Source organism: Macaca fascicularis, chromosome 5 (genome assembly GCF_037993035.2).
Source record: "Macaca fascicularis isolate 582-1 chromosome 5, T2T-MFA8v1.1".
Lineage (NCBI taxonomy): Eukaryota > Metazoa > Chordata > Mammalia > Primates > Cercopithecidae > Macaca > Macaca fascicularis.
Window position 1 is genome coordinate 157,658,145 of NC_088379.1, and position 13,136 is coordinate 157,671,280.

Below are 13,136 nucleotides of genomic sequence, written 5' to 3' on the forward strand. Positions count from 1 at the left end.
ACACTCTATGTACTAGATACTGTTCTACAGGCTTTCCACATATTAACTTCTTTAATCCTCAATTCCTAGAGTCTTCACCAACCTGAGAAAGTTTCCTAAACTTTGCCCTTAGGGAAGTTAGTTAACCTATCTCTGCTTCGTTTTGCACATTTAAAAATGGAAATAATAACAGTACTGACTACTGACCTCATAGATTTGTTATGATAATGAAATTGGTTAATCCATATATAATTCTTAGAACAATTCCTCATATGGACTAAGCACTCAATACGTTTTTAACTCTGATTAGGTTGTGAAATCTCTATTACTCCATGTTTTACTAATGATGTTCTTCTGAGTTCAATAAGTAAATGCTTTAAGAATTCTGAGATGAGAGAGATTAATGTAGGCAGTAGGAGCACTTACCAGAGAAGTTACTAGGATTTAAGCTGGGCCTTCACAAAATGTGGGTGGGCAGAGAGGAGTGGGAAGGACATTCTAGGAGGAGAAATATATGTGGCTAGGGATAGCATTAGCGTCATCCTCTAAAGTGCTTGACTTCTGGTTTGCTATTTGATAGTTTTCCCATCTGTAAAATCAAGAAAATATCTGCCTATGGGTTACTTTTATTAGGATGTTATATGAACTAATGAACATAAAATGCTTAGTACAGTGCTGGGCACATTGTAAGCATATAGGTAGTTTGTACTACTGTTTACCATTAAGGGCAGACATGGGCCAGGTGCAGTGGTTCACATCTGTAATCCTGGCACTTTGGGCGGCCAAAGCAGGTGGATTGCTTGAGCCCAGGAGTTTGAGACCAGCATGGACAACATGACGAGACCCCGTCAAAAATTAGCTGGGCATGGTGGCACGCACCTGTAGTTCCAGCTACTCAAGAAGCTGAGGTGGGAGGATGGCTTGAACCCAGGAGGTGGAGGTTGCAGAGCTAGACCCTGTCTCAAAAAAGAAAGAAAGAAAGAGAGAGAGAGAGAGGAGAGAGGGAGGGAGGGAAGGAGGGAGGGAGGGGGTGGTCATAGAAGTTTGTGAGACAATGCGAAAACTAGTCAATTCCATTCAAGAACTGAGCTAGTCCTGGTTCCCCAGAAAGTATCATTAACTTGGTTATTTTTTCACTTATATAAGTGAAACATATATATATATAACATATATCTGGTTGAAGTGGAGTCTTAAGTTTTGATGGTTTGGATTTGGGGGTATGGAGTGAGAACTGGTTTTAAGTATACTACTTAGAATAATTTTTATACTTTTGTACTTATATTTAAGTTGGTTAAAGTTACTTTGAAACTGAATTACTGAAAAGTATACCAAATAATAAATTTAGTGGAGAGGTGATTTGCTTTTTCTTCAAACTCTTTCATGCAGACAGAGGTTTGCTCCTTTTAACTTGCTGCTGCGAGGGCAAGGAACAAGAAGTAACATGAGCCACATGACTTTCCAGCCACTCCTTAAAATGCTTAATATAAACTTCTAGCTCCCCAACTATCTTTCTTGACCTCAGTGTTCTTTTAGACTGGTATTTCCTACTTTATCCTTTTATCCAACTCCAACCCCAACCCCGATATCTTAAAGGAGCATGAGCTCAGGCCTGACTTTTCCTTTCATATCTATTGAGGTTATTATTTTAATCATTTTAAAAAGTTTCTTTATGAAGATTACACGCACACTTGGAATGAAATGGCATTTTCTCATTGGAACTTCATGCAATCAAGGGTGGAGTTTTGCAGATGTATCTACAACACATATAAGCTCTAGGTGAATTAATAGACTCATCTTCTACAATCTATATTTGGAAATATTGTAAATGTACACTTTCTTCTTTATATATGACATGAAAGATCAAATAAAAGACCTTTACAAATTTTTCCCAAGTGCCTTGTTCATTTCTGCCTCAGGTCCTTTGCCCAGTTTTCCTTACCTGGATTTATTTCCCTGCAGTTTACCTGTTCAGACTTGAGACCCTCTGCATGAAACCTTCCCGACTACAGCAGTTCATACCAAGCTCTTCTCTGCACTTTTGGAATTGTTTTGTCTCACTGATTTGAAGCTTAGCTTTATCATTCAGTGCATTTATTCTGTCTTCCCAAATTAAAGGATAAAATCCAAGGTAGAGAACAGGTCTTTAGCTCCTATGTATCCCAGCTCACTACCTATCACAATGCATTGGCAGAGAAGGCCCTCAAAATAATACTTTTATGTTTATGTGACAGTCTTCTTCTCAGTTCCGAAATAGCTTCACTAATAATGATTACATGATTGAGTAATTTTCTTTGCTCTGAAAACAGTAAACATGTCATTCTTGGAAGGTCAGCCTGGGATCTGTAATGTTCAGTTTTTAAATGTTGTATTTCTGATGCTTCACTAGATGATAATATCAGAGAGTGTTGCAATGAGCAAGTCATTGTGGAGATTCTGCCTGGTACTAATTCCAGACTCTATGTTCGGCTTCTAGAGAGCACAAGTCCACAGATAGTTCTATTTATTAATTGGATTTGGCAAGGAGAGTTAATTCCTTGCAAAAATACACAAGCAAACTATTAAAAATAACATTCAAAGGAGAAGGTTAAAAATAATGTACAAAAAAAGCTAAATTGCTTAATTCAAGTACAAGTGTAGAAAAAGAATTCTATTACAATGTATTTAAGTATTTAGTGATAACATTGAAGTGTTTAAAAAAGAGGCCAGATGTGGAATGTTAGCTCAATCTCCTTAGCAACTGTTTTTTTTTTTTCATTTCTTTTTTAAGATTTTGTTCAGCTTTTAATAATGAAGACTTTATAAGTGGTGAAAAGATGAAGCAAGGTTTCTTAATAGTGAATCTTCTGAAATGTTAAATAAATTTTATATACAGTTGGCCCTTCATATTCATGAGTTCCAGATCTGTGAATTTAACCAACCTTGGATCGAAAATATTCTGGGCAAAAACAAAAAAAAGGATGGTTGCATCTTTACTGAACACATACAGACTTTTTTCCTTGTCATTATTCCCTTGACAATATAGAATAACAACTATTCACATAGCATTTATATTGTACTAGGTAATATAAGTAACTTGAGATGATTTGAAATACATAGAAGGATGTGTGTAGCTTATATGGAAATACTACACCATTTTATATAAAGGGCTCGAGCACTCATAGATTTTGGTAACTAAGGGGTTCCTGGCTAATTCCCCACGGATACCAAGAGATGACTGCACATGTCCCTTTTCTGGAGAAAATCCAAAGCTTTATATGTATTCCCAAAGAGGGGCTTGTAATCAAAAGAGATTTTAAAAACACAGCGTTCTTCCTACTTACTACTCTGTGGTTGTTTGTTTGTTTATTTTGGGACAGAGTCTTGCTTTATCGCCCAGGCTGGAGTGCAGTGGCACGATCTTAGCTCACTGCAACCTCTGCCTCCCAGGTTCAAGTGATTCTACTGCCTCACCCTGTAGCTTGGACTACAGGTGTGTGCCATCGTGCTCCGCTAATTTTTGCATTTTTAATAGACACAGGGTCTCACCATGTTGGCCAGGCTGGTCTCGAGCTCCTGGCCTCAGGTGATCTGCCCAACTCGGCCTCACAAAGTGCTGGGATTACAGGTGTGAGCCACTGCGCCTGGCCTTACTCTGAGTTTAATAGGAGAGATGAAGATACTTCCAAATTACCTTTATTCCAAGTATGTCTCAAGTTTCAGTGCATTTTTTACTTACTTTGAAGTAAACGAAAACCCTCTACCTTTATCGGTCTCAAAGTTAAAAAGAAAAACAAAACGCAGGTAGCATTCAAAGGCTTAACTTATATAATGATCCCTTGGACCTAGGGAACTTGACAAGGATTTCTAGAGTTGCTCTTGAGAGCTTTGAACATCTGGAGTCCTCATAGGAGTGGGGCTGCCAAGTCATTAAAGAGTGTTAGCTTTTTAGTTTGCCTGATTAAAAATGTAGTATCATCTCCCTTTGGTCCCACAAAACCCACTAGAAGCACTTAACTGATTCCCACATAGTGAAGCCATTCTCTGGGCAGTTAATTAGGAACTATGCCTTTTCCAGACTCCAAGAAGTTTTCAAACTGCTCAGCATAGTGTGTCTATTACACACATTATTAAAAGAAGAAAGGTTGTCTGTGCTTCTGGTAAAAACTCCTGCAGAAAATAAAAATCAAAACTATCCTGTAACCAGGGGAATTATGTGGAATAAAGTCAGTTTTTAAGAAGTCTGGCTTCTGATTTATTAAACAGAGTGGGAATGGAGCAGGGTGAGAAGAAACACCAGCTTTCAGTGAAAGTCATTTTAAAGACACTTGTCCCTGTTTCATGTGCTCATCATAATGCAGTGAATGACACTCCAGCTGAGAACATCGGTCACTCCAGTGATAACAGAATTTGGAAAGGATGGTGAACAGTTCTAAAAATATTTTTAAAATCTTTTATGCTAAGGATAGCTGCAGAATATAAAGTACCAAAGAAAATACCCAAATTAAAAATTTGAGAAAGAAACTTATCTTTTGTGCTTCACGTATCCTAAAATTAAACTTTTTACTCTTCCTTCTTGACACCCGAGCCCCAAACTGTCCTACAGAACACATCTTGTTACTATACTAAATGAGAATAAAAAAGAATGGGATATTATTAGTTAGTTAGTCTCTAAATAAATAAAAATTTGTTTTGCCTTTTGTCCTTTTTTTCTTCCTCAAGTATTTTCATATCTTCCTTCTGAGGCTCAAACCTTAAAATACAGTTTTCAGGTGGATTATTTACTTCTTTTCCAATTACCCTCCAAGTAGGATGTTAATTACCAATGAGGCCATTTGAGATCACTGACCTAACATAATTCAAGCTGCCCCATGAAAAACTATACCTCAACACAGAATTAGGAGAACCCTGGTTACTATTCAGCCTGTGCTTTATTATTACATACTATATTTATACATATTTGTGGTAAAGCAGTGGCAGAAAGGGAATCGGGAATATTAATAATAATATTAAAATCCCTTTTATTGTTTTTGTAAAGATGTCTTTCATAGCATGACCCATGTATTTGTTCCACATATGCTCATTCTTACCAGCTTATACTTTATGGATGTTTGGTGTGGGGCAGTTACAGGGGTCTCAAATGGGCTCCGTTCAGGTTCTATTTCAAGGGTAGGTATGGGAAGATTTCCCTTCCTCACCCTCACCCTCTCATGAGGTCTCCAGGCCCTACTGCCCTTCTCTGGGGAGTTCAGAGAGGTGGCCCACATAGAGACGTGGACAAAATATGCCAAGGTTTAAGGCTGAGACTGGAATCATTTCTGCAAGGTGGTCACCAGGAAAAGTACTGGCTGCTGTCGAAGGAAGTCCTCTCTGGGGATGCTGAGAGGAGGAAAAGGCATTAATGCAAGCCCACAGGTCCAGGCAATGGACATTGCTCATTCCAGTGGGGGCTGGGCCATCTGCAGAGCCAACTCAGCTCCCACAGCTCCTTGACCTTCAAATAACGTCCCTCCCAGTGACCTTGGCTCTAATCTTCCTCATTATTGGGAGGCTCCATTGATCTTTCTGCTCTCAGTCCCTCCAGTCACTTTCTTTCCATGCCTGGAGGGAATCTTTTTTAATGTTGAGAGGCAACTCCGCTTTCCTCAAATTCTACTTTCTTACTAACACTTGGCTATGTTCCACATCCTCTTTCTCCTGCAAAGCCTTTGTCCAGAATGGTCTTCTTCTTCCTCTAGTTGCTCATGCCTAGTTAACTCTTATTTATCATTCAAATCTCAGGTCTCAGCTCCTAATACTTCAGTGAATCTTTTCCTGACCTTGAGTCTAGGTCAAATTCCCAAATTATACAATTTTATAAAAGTAGGTACCACTCCTTGAGAGCATTTATAGCAATTGCAATGTTATATTTGCTAGTGTCATTATTGGGTAGTGTCTGCTTCCCACACTATACCGCCAGTTCCATGAGGGCAGGGATTTTTTAATCACGTTCATCATTAAATCCTCAGTGCCTAACATCAGGAGCGTGATAGGCCCTTGCTGAATAAAGTCATTTTTCCCCCCACTACAATTTTTAGAGTCACTAGAATTGCATCAGTTCTATTTGTGAAAACCCCCTCAGTAACTAAATAAACTAGGTAAGACCAATCTGGACTTCCAAAGGATTTAGTATAATTTCTCTAACAGAATAATGAAATCTGGAGGACAATGATCAAATTTAGAATAAAATGGCTGAAAGTTGAAATTCCACTTGTACTTAAGGCCTAATTACATTCCTAATTCCGCTTGTACTTGTAGCCTAAGTACAAGTAGATGTTGTAAAAGCGGGAGAAAGAGGCTGTATCAGTTCAGGAAGTAAAAGCCTGAGTAAGGAAAAAAGCCTAGAGTAAGGAAAAGTGTGGTGGGGTAGAGGGCAGGTCTTGCAGGGACTGGCCTGTAGTTAGGGCTGGGAAAGTAGTAGCTATCTTATTTACAGGAAAAAAATGTAGGAGGTGAAGGAGAAGAATTAGCTTCGTAGTATTAGCTTCTTGGTAGATTTAAATTGCACATACTAGAATTCAGGAATGAAGAAAAATTTTTTTTCAAACAGGTTAAACTTTACTTGCTCTTAAGCCCCCATTTCTGTTTGGTAGCAGAAAAATAAATTTAATTTTTCCACTTAAATATAACTAAGTGTCTTGAGCTGGGTGCAGTGGCTTACGCCTGTAATCCCAGCACTTTGGGAGGCCGAGGTGGGCAGATCATCTGAGGTCAGGAGTTCAAGACCAGCCTGGCCAACATGGTGAAACCCCGCCTCTACCAAAAATACAAAAATTAGGCGGGTGTGGTGGCACACACCTGTAGTCTCAGCTAGTTGGGAGGCTGAGGCAGGAGAATTGCTTGAACCCAGGAGGTGGAGGTTGCAGTGAGCCACGATCACACCACTGTACTCCAGCCTGGGCAACAGAGTGAGACTTCGTCTCAAAATAAATAAATAAATAAATAAGTACACACACACACATACATACACACACACACGTATGTTATTTAGACATTGTAATATTTAAACTGTTCCATAGCATAACCTTTGGCTGCAGGTGCAGGACTTGTTATACATAGAAAAGGCATACCAAAACAGTAAACTAGTCACTGTATGGTGTGGGGTGAATATCTTTCTTCAAAGCACTCCAAGAATTGAGAGATGCAATTCTGGATCTTTTTGGGGGAATGGTTCCTCATTTGAGCAGGCAGTGACATGAAAATGGCTCCTATCTCTATGATAAGTCTATTTTGTAATATAGAAAATAAGGTGTTTGGGAGGCCGAGGCAGGTGATCACCTGAGGTTGGGAGTTCGAGACCAGCCTGACCAATATGGAGAAACCCCATCTCTACTAAAAATACCCCATCTCTATTACTGAAAATCTCTACTAAAAATAAGATGAACATATAATTTATTACGTTAAACCAGCAAGTCTACTTTTTCACCAATTCAATACCATGCTATAGTTTCTATTTTACTTGGCAAGGAATTGTCTAGCCCTGTGGTGATGGTAAAATGTTCAACAAGAAGAATTTGCAAGTCAAATTTAGAAAATACACTCTTCAGTTCAGGCCAACATCATAGCATATACACCCAAGTATAATAAAAGAAGTTAAAAAAAGTTTGAGCCTAGACATTTCATTCAATATATAAACATGTATATTGAGTCAATTCTCTATTAGAAACATTTAGTTTCAATCTTTTATTTTTGTTTTATGAGATTATAGTACTGCAATCATTTTTCTGTGGTTCTGCAATACAAAAAGCTCTGAAAACTTTATTGTAACGCATTTTGTGGTAAACGCTGAATGGCCATGAACTTATTTAGCAATAAAACCTACAAAGTTATTAAGCTATTTATGATCTTCACCTATCTGACTTCACGTGAATATATGTTTCACTGCAGAATTATTTCATTGTAGGGTGTTGTTCCAGTACCCACTGGGGGTGTTATACAATATAGAGCATATGCAATATTATATTTTTTAAATATGAGAAGTTCTGAATTGTGAAACACATATGCCCCAGGGTTTTGAATATGGGACTTTGGAACTGCATGCATTGCAACAAATATCCTTAACATTTTTGTTTTGTCAGGATAAATGTATATAGTGTATACATATTAAGTCAAATTTTCTGGGTTGGAATCCTTGTTCTGTCATTTATTAGCTGTAGCTATACTTAAATTTTCTCGTCAGCAAAATGGGGATAAGATTTTTAATTATTCTAGGGATTAAATGAGGTTATTCTAGGGATTAAATGCAAAACACTTGAAATGTCTGGCAATTAGTAAGCATTTAATGCATGTCAGCTATAACAGAAAATTGTACCAATTTGTAACCAATGTATCCTTCTAACAACAGTGCATCCATTTCCCTATGCTTTTATCTACATTTGGGATTATCATTTTTGTCTAATGTGATAGGCCAAAACACAAACAGAGAGAGATATATACCCCATTGTTTTGCTTACATTTCTTTGATTTCCAGCAATGTTGAAAATATTTTCCTACTTTCATGAACCATTAGTATTTTTATACTCTTTTTCTTGAGTGTCACAATTTTATAAAGATCTTCCCTATTATAATACTTAATTTCCTATTACAATTCCTTATTACAATATTTGCATTTACCTGTATTTTTTCTTAGTATGTGCAAGCCTGTGTGTTACTTTCTTTCCTTCCTTCCTTTCTTCCTTTTCAGAGTTGAATCCTTTTAGGACTAATTTTGGTATACGACTTTAAAAAACTCCTATAGAGTTAGCCAGTTGCCCCAGTACCAGTTAAATACCAGTTACTGAATAATTCATGTTTTCACTACTGATTAAAAACTCAATTTTTATCACATACTAAATTATTGGTCTTCTTCTAGGTATTATATGTTAATCCTTTGATTGATCTATTATTTCTTTTCTTTTTTCTGTTTTCTTTTTTTGAGACCAAGTTTCACTGTGTCACCCAGGCTAGAAAGTAGTGTGATCTCAGCTCACTGCAACCTCTGCCTCCCGGATTCAAGTGATTCTCATGCCTCAGACACTGAGTAGCTGGTATTACAGGCACGCACCACTACACCCGGCTAATTTTTGTACTTTTAAATTTTGTATTTTGTAATTTTTGTATTTGTAGTAGAGCCCCATTTGGCCAGGGTGGTCTCGAACTCCTGACCTCAAGTGATCTGCCTGCCTCAGCCTCCCCAAGTCCTGGGATTACAGGCATGAGCCACTGCACACAGCCTGATCTATTAATATTATTTCTCTTGCCCACGCCATATTGTTTTGACTTCTGGTAGGGCAAATACTCCATTATTTTGATTTTTCAAAATGTTCTTAGGTATTGATACATATTTACTCTCCCAAATGAAAATCAGAATGCTTTTGCAAAGTTTCCAACAAAACTGCCTTGGGATTTTGATTGGAATTAGCTTGAGGAAAACTAGCATATTCCATATTGAGTCTTCTCATTTATTCAAGAACATAAAATGTCCTCATTTCTTCATAAAATTTATGTATGTTTCATAAACTTTAAAGTCCTTTTTAATAGCTACAGCTGATTAGCAAGTTCTGAAACAAGCATGCCCTTTTAATTTTTAGCAAATGGAAAACTAAATTAACATGTGAATACCTTCATTTGTACTAGGTAGTTGTGAGGAACTGAATGTTTGTGTCCGCCCCCACCGCCCACTGCAAAATTCATATGTTCAAGCCCCCACCCACAATGTGATACTTGGAGATGAGGGTGAGGTAATTAGTGTTAGTTGGGATCTTCATGTTGGGAGTTAGTGCCTTTATAAGAGACACCAGAGAGTTTGCTCTTTCTCCATGCTCACACAAAGAAGAGGTCATGTGAGCACAGAGTAAGAACATGGCAGTCTGCAACACAAGAAGAGAGCCTTCATCAGAAATCAACCATGTCAATGCCCAGATCTTGGACTTCTAGCCTCCAGAACTGTGAGAAATGCATTTCTGTTGTTTAAGCCACCTATGATACTGCAATATGGCAGCCCAAGCAGACAAATACAGTAATATATTTGTTACTTAGTGTGTCCCCAGACTCTGGGTTACTCCAGGCTTCACAAGTTAATTATAACCCAAGGAAATAGGACAACTGAAACAGCAAATATGGCAATAGAAAGAGCTACTTTGTTTGTAAAGTGCATTTTATTGTATTGCTTTGCATAAGGATTGATTTAGGATAAAGGATTCTAAGTCACCGTTTTCCCTCATTCAAAATGAAAACCTCTTTATTTTTATTTATTTGTTTTTTGAGACAAGGTGTCTATCACCCAGGCTGGAGTACAGTGGCATGATTTTAGCTCACTGCAGCCTTGAGCTCCTGGTCTCAAGCGATTCTCCCACAGTAGCCTCTTGAGTAGCTGGGACTACCAGCTCCTGCCACCATGCCCAGCTAATTTTTATTTTTAAATTTTGTGTAGAGATGGAGTCTTTCTCTGTTGGCCAAGCTGGTCTTGGACTCCTAAGTATCAAGGAATCCTCCTGCCTTGGCCTGAAAATAGTTTCTGGGCTCCATATTTCTAGAAATGCTGGTTTCCCTATTTTATCGCATAGAAGAATGCCAATGAGAAAACTGTTACTGATGTTTACTGACCACATGTTAACATTTGGGCATATTTGGAAGTGGTAACATGGAAGTACAATGTAGTCATTCCTTATAGCTGTGGAACACTTTATTAAATACATTTATATTTTTATATGCAAAATTTTCTTTCAGTCTCATTCTATGAATAAACTCAGATTCAGAGAAACATATGTCTATCACAAGGTGGCACATAACTAGAGTTTGATTTGATTTATTCCACTGAATGCAACTTTTTCTGAGAATTTATTGTATGCACACTATGGTCCCCACCCTCTTTCTTTGCTGTGGTGGTAGGATTTTCTCTTAGCTTCCTGATAGACTTAAGCCATACTGTACTTACTTAGCTCAGGTAGCTTCTGGTGCCCTAAGGATCTAGCCTACCACTGGACTCTGAACCCACAGCCAGATGTGTGGTACTGCCTCTCGTAAGGTGCAAACCAGTCCCTACCAAACTGGAACCCCTACTGGACCAGAAATTGAAAAGAGTGCCTCTTAACAGGTGAGGTATTTGCTTGGAAAGCTCTCCTTCAACCTTTCTTCTTTTCCCCGTTCCAGTTAATCTGCTTTGTATACAGTGAAAGGAAGGTTTGAGATTTGATCTCAGGTCCAAATGAGAAGCTAGGTAGGCAACATGAAACTCATAGGCCTTAATTTACTCATTGTCCTATTTATCCTGAACCAAACCTTTCACTAGTAGTTAAGTGGCTATTGGTAGTGAAATGATGTCCCCAATTCAACATAAGACTTGCTCTTGATGAAGTAGAAGGAAGCAAAAACATTGTTGAAACAGTAGGGATTTGCAAGGCAAGAATAATGAAAATAATGCCACATTAAATTGAAAAACAGGCAAACTAAATCAAGTTGTGTTTTGAAAAGACAAGCAATATTTAGTTCTAACTCTGTAATGATTGTGTATGTAGAAGATAAATCAGGAGCAAGATATGCAGCAGTGATTGTCATTATCTGAGGAAAATTTCTAAAATTTTTGATCAAAAAATTGCTTATGTCTTCTAAACTACAAAAGAGTACGCAGTAACAATTTATCTTTGAATTTAAATCTGTGGGCATTTTTAATTCTTAGTTATAATAGCTTTGTTTTATTTTTTTAAATTAATTTTACTTTTTTTGAGACAGGATCTCACTCAGTCACCAAGGCTGGAATGCGGTAGCACAATCACTGCTCACTGCAGCCTCAACTTCCTGGGCTCAAGCAATCCTCCCACCTCAGTCTCCCAAGTAGCTGGGACAATAGGCATGCGCCACTGCATCTGGCTAATTTTCTTATTTTCTGTAGACATGGGGTCTCCCTATGTTGCCCAGGCTGGTCTCGAAACAGCAGCCAAGAATCACTCTTGGGCTCAAGTGATTCTCTTGCCTTGGCCTCCCAAAGTGCTGGAATTACAGATGTGAACTACCATACCAGCCTTGTCTTATATTATCTTTAGATACATTATGCCTCAGAAATATTTATGGATCATGGAATGGATGATGATCCATTTATGGAATGGATCATGTCATATAGGAGAAAAAAAAGAGGGTGCTTTCAGTACTTTGGAAATACTGAACTTATTTTAAATATTTTTAAAGAACTACACTGGAACTCTGTGATTGACTGGTACAGAGTTACCAAAGCTGATGGCGTCCCAGTATTTCACTAGTAATAGTGTTCTCAGAAGAGATCTTATGAATAGTGCTACTAGCATGGATCCAGCATATTTTCTTCGCCCTCAGTCCCCTAAACTCAAGGGAAGAAAATAATACAATTTTCCTTCATAGAGTATAGATAAGAAGCATCATGGTACATAGAGGAATACAGGACTAGGTGACAGGGAAGAGCTGCATTTTAGTTTTGGCTCTGAGATATTTTTAACCAAATCATTTCATCTTTCTAGGTTTTAATTTCCTCATCTATAAAAATGGAGATAATGATTCTTTTATCATTGAATATCTGGAATGATTACATAAAACAGATCACAAAAAAAGAAAAAAAATATTGAGGAGCCAAAATATGCCAAGTACTACAGTTAAAGGTGGAACTCTTAAGAGCTCCATTAGACCCATGATTGTACCAAATTACAACTTTAAATCAATCATTAATAAAATGCTTTTAAGTAATCCTTATTTCACTCTAAAAGAAACTTTAATTTTAAACATTTTAAGGCTTACTATTACCAACTCTCAAAAGCAGAATAAATCAACAGTTGAAAAATAAAAATGCTTTCTATAGATATTTCCTTCCAAATGTGTCATCTGTTGGCAGACTAATAATTCATAGTAAAAATAATCTGTATGTTTTACATTTTTATAAAATATTTTTCAAAGGGGACACTAAATCGAGTGTAATAAGTTAAATAAGCAAACTACTTAAAATTTAACAATGGAAAAGTCTCACAAATTATTGTTACAATTTTCTACTATCCAAAGACTACTTTATAGATGGAAATCAATTAATTTCATACAATATTTTAAAATATTCTATAGATAAAACTTCCTCAAACGGAATTTTAATCCAAAGTGTTACCCATCACATTTGGGGGAAAAAAGGATTACATGCATCAAAATATGCT